The sequence below is a fragment of the Tupaia chinensis genome, unplaced genomic scaffold (assembly GCF_000334495.1).
Source record: "Tupaia chinensis unplaced genomic scaffold, TupChi_1.0 Scaffold143734_1, whole genome shotgun sequence".
NCBI classification, from domain to species: Eukaryota; Metazoa; Chordata; class Mammalia; order Scandentia; family Tupaiidae; genus Tupaia; species Tupaia belangeri.
In genome coordinates, this window is record NW_006203583.1 from 27,668 (window position 1) to 32,753 (window position 5,086).

Below are 5,086 nucleotides of genomic sequence, written 5' to 3' on the forward strand. Positions count from 1 at the left end.
GATAAAGGGTGGTCCTTTTGCAATGTAGAGTGAGAACTTCCCCTACCATATTTGATAAATGTTGTCCAGATTCCGTTGCCAAGAATGTGTTGTCCAAAATGCCTATTTACTTTTTAAAGATGGAACTCCACCCTTTGCTTGGTTTTAAGTATGTATGGAATGTTATGACATGGTAGTAGTGGTGGTCAGACATGGAAATGGTGGGGAGACAAAAATATACATGTGAAATTAACTCAGTATTTTAATAAAGTACAAAAAGAAAAGTTTATCATGTATTTCCTAAGTATATCTACATCACCTGATGTAATTATTATGCTGAAAATTTTAATATTGATGCAATACTATTTTGAAAAATTTAGTGAGGTAGTATTGTTGACCCAAGGGAAAAAAATCTTTTTTTCCCTGCTCACCTCAAAGAACACATTTTTCCTTTGAAGATAGGCCTGAGGAAAAGGTATACTATGGTATACTATACATTCTGTGAAATCAAATGACATATATCTGTTACAGGGCAGGAAATAATAATCGTGCTTGAAGTGGGCATCTTTATTGATGGGAATGTGTCAAAAGATTTGATTCATTTATTTTACATTTGCACCTCAGAGAACATTTTATCTGTGCTGTGCATGCATGTGATATATATTTACATGCTTTGCATTTTTGTTGACACTGCTTGCTAACATTTCTAGAAAATTTTGCCAAGGAGAAATAAGGTATTATGTGCCATGTACCTTAGGAACTATCAGATTTTACTCCCAATAACTTTTTTCATTCCTCTACTAGACAAGTTGTACTCATTAACTGCCCATCTTAACTGCTGGAAGGAAATAAATAATTTTGGATTTCTCAAAAAAAAGAGAATTATTTTATTTTGAGGTTAATGACAATGAAAAACTAATAAGTTAAAACATACATACATATACATACATTTTCTCTTTCCTTCTTTTTACTTGGGTTAACTAGGGGTGATCTAAGAATGACTACCTGGGTAAAGAAAGGAAATACTAACATTTATTTGCATTTAGAATAGAGCCAGATGTAGGAATTCTGCTGGGTATCCTAGTTCTGGGAGTGGGGTACTACAGAGTGTATTTGTTTAGAAAATACTGTGTAGATTTGGTTAGTGGCAGATGCAGGTCAGGAACGGGAGGGAAGGATGGGTCACACATCCTCCCTCCCTTTTTCTTATTGTTCCCCCTTTTTCTAAACACAGAACTTGCTCTGGGGCCATGTACAAAGTAGGACAGGACTTTGACTTCACTGAGGTGGAAGTAAAAGGAATAGGCAGCGAACTCTCAGGCAAGGGAAGCTGAAAGAAAGGAGTTTCAGGGATAGAAATCAGAAGCTGTGGTATGAGAAGCCAAATAGCTTTTCAACAGGCTGTAGTAAGGTCGCTAGGAAACTGCAGAGTAGCTTGCATCCTTCTTAGGAATGAAGAAGACATGTTCTGACCCAGTTTAAAAAAATGTAATCTGATTTTTCCATTCACATCCAGACTTACATCTCTTAGTTCTTCAAACCCACACTCTTGTTCCCAGCACAAAGCAAGGTGACCTTAGATATTTGCAAATCCACACTTGCAGGAGAGTTCCCCTTCCATTCACACCCTGTTAAAAATACATAACACATTTTATTGCCACAAATTCTCACTGGAGAATAAAGGCATTTTGTCTTGATTCAAAAATAGTAAGAAAAGAAATCTTTAGCTTATACCTGTAAATGATAAAGAAAATTCTTACATATACACAAATTCAGAGATTATAAAAATTTTCCCTCAGAAAGGAAAAGAAACATTTCTAAATCTAATAGTTTGTTATCTCAGGTGGGGAACCTAGTTTTGTATATTATTTTTTAGTGTAAACGTATTGCTAATTTTTGAATTGCTGCCTCTTTCAGGAACAGAGGAAATCTATTTTGTTTTGTTTTGTTTTAACTTGCGATAGGGCACATGCGGGAGAGAGAGAGAGAGAGAGAGAGAGAGAGAGAGAGAGAGAGAACGTGCAGAAGTACCCCTTTGGTGGGACATGGTCATGTTGTAATCCCTTCTCCTTTATTCTGTTGGGATTTTGAGCACACATACACATGTTGTTTTTCAAGCTGCAGAGGCCAAGATTCAAACCACACAGTTGGCCATGTGGGATCTGGCTGCCTCCTTAACCACTAAACCACAGGGAGGACCCAGGAAACCTAATTTTAGATGTTAATATTTTTAATGTAAACATACTGCTAATTTTTTATGGGGGGGAGAGGTTTTTCTTTCTTTCTTTCTATTTTTTTTTTTGCTATAGGGTGCGTGTGCTTGCCAGAAAGACAGAGAGAGACAGAGAGACAGAAAGTGAGAAATCACCCCCCAGGGGAGATGGCCATACCGCAATTCCTTCTCCTCTATTCTCCTCTCGGGATCTTAGGCACGCACGCACACGTGCCTGGCGTGAGTTTTAAGTCACCGGGTTCGGGATGCGAACCACAGTTGACTACGTGGGAGTCCAGCGACATAGCCATTATGCTAACTGCTGGTCTCAATATACTGCTAATTTTTGAACAGCTGCTTCTTTTAGGAACAGATGAAAAGCTGGGTTTATACTGAATCCCTCTACCTGGAATTACAAGTTTTGTCTACACACAATCAATGATGAGGATTGTGGTTAAATGGAAAGAGAGAACAGAACAAACCATTAGAATTAAGGGTCAGTCATCCAAACATGGCTTTCTCTGTTAATTTATTATTAATTTAGGCAAAATCTTTGACAAACCCTGAGAAAAACACGGAAGAACACATATTCTGAAGCATTATGTTTGCTTTCTAATGTTTTCAGCAACACAAGCTGAAACTGAATTTTACTATGGAATAAGGGCATTACTGTATGTTTCCTTGGTGGTGCTTTAGGGACCACTAATAAGTTGGTGGAAAAAGGAGTATGGAAATAGAGGGTAAAGAAACTGGTATGGAATATGTACTTAGCTTTTTCATCTCTCTCTGTTGATTTATTCTGAGATGTGCAGATAAATAGTTATGAAGGGGAAAAATGTAGAGCTGACAGGTTGTAGCAGATTTTCTTGCCTGTCCTGTTCCCACTGGAGACTTTTTTTCATGGCTGCAGCTCTGATAGCTGACCTCCCCAGCATCCATTCCCTTCTCTTCCTAGCAGATGCTTCCTAACCAATTCTTGATTATATTTAGGTAACCATTCTTTTCTAGCTCCAGGAGTAGGCAATCACATTGTTCATCTTTGGGCATGTATTTTCATTTGTTTAAGCCAATCAATGCATAACATTCCTCTACTTACTACTGGTTCAGAAGTGACCTATATTAGCCCAGTTAGGATGAAGGGAAACATTTATAGTCCTTATCTGGTGGAGAGGTTACCTGTTTCTATTACCAGACTTAAGAAAGCCCGTAGTCCTAATTGCCATTGGCGGTCATCTTACAACTACCTGAGTAACCAGCCATAGGATGAATCAGATGCCAAGATGATCAGAGCAGAGGTAGCCCCTATGACCTTGATTGCACCATTGGGCAGTACCTAGAGCTATGTTAAGAAGACTTCTTCCTATATAAGGTAATACATTTTCTCACTGTTTAAGGAAGACTAAATTGGGATTCCCTATAACTTGCTGTGAGAATCATCTCAATACAGGAGATTCAGTTTCTTTTATTTGCTCCTTTTGGCAAGTCTACTGTGTATAGGGCACAGGACCCAGTTATGTCTGCTGCAGTTTGGCTTCACATAGGGTTTATATTACAAAAAAATGTGTTTTTAAATATATATATATATATATTAAATATGGATTTAGGTTCATAAGTGCTAATTTAAAAGTCCCAGAAGAGAAAATCAAACTGGTGCTGCTGAGGCCGAGAGGGTGAGGCTAAGAAACATGTAGCAGCTGAAAGGTTAAAAAGCTGTGGGAGCAGACTCTCAGGAGAAGAAGAATTTTCTTATAGGAAGCATGGAGACAGGGAAGAAATCATTGGCATCCTAAAATCTTTTTGATCATAATAGTTTTGGTGCCTTTAATATCTAATGATGCTGAGTAAAGATGAGTTAAACTAAGGAATAAAATGTAGGTGTTTTCTTTTTCCCCCCAAAGTAAGTGTATTTATCTACTCTTGTCTTGTAGTACAGTGAATAGGTGAACAGGATAATAATTCATGACATATAACATGTTTAACAAACTGGTAATAAAGAACTCTGGTCAAATAAAGGAAGAAGAACTTTGCCTTTTTTATTTTCATAAACAGTAGGCAATGATCTAAAGTTGCAATTTTACTTATATATTTTTTTAGAGATTTTTTTCCATATGGTGTGTGCACTCACTGGGGAGAGACAGTGAAAGGGAAAGTGAGAAATCATCCTTCCGGGAGGATGGTCATGCTACAATCCCTTTTCCTCCATTCTCTTCCTGGGATTTTGGATATGCATAGGCATGCACCACAGTGATTTTCAAGTTGCCAGATCTGGGACTTGAACTGTGAGTAGCCATGTGGGAGTCCAGCACCTTAAACATCATACTACCTCCTAGCTCCAAGGAACTTTGTCCTTTAAGAATTAGAACCGAGAGGCTCCATAATCATCTGGGATCTGCTCAATGTTGTATCAATGGTTAGAAATGTACATGATAGGAACTCCCAAGCTCTTCCAGATTCTTCATTTAAGGTTCCAATTAACTGTAATCACAATGTAACACTTGTGCTGAGTTACTCTCTGTACTCAGCAGTCATCTGTCTAGGTTCCTTTGTGTGTGCACGTTAATCATTCAAATATTAGATCCTTGGCAATTCTTAGAGCCACTCAATACTTTTTCCTTGATTTCAATTTCTCAGTTTCAGTTGTTACACAAATTTGTATCACAAGGGATACACTTGGCATGCAGACAGTACATCATTGATTGCACTAATTCCAGTTTGGCTTTAATGGAAAAGTTGATAAAGTTGGTATCAATCAGGATGTGGTAAGGTGGGCCCAGCTATGTATTATAGTGAAAGAATAAGCAGGAAGGATGTTGAGAGACATCTTTTCCTTTGCTTCCCCATGCTCATGCCACATTCTTGTTTCTTCTAGAATTCATCATCTTATTCTGTTTTTAT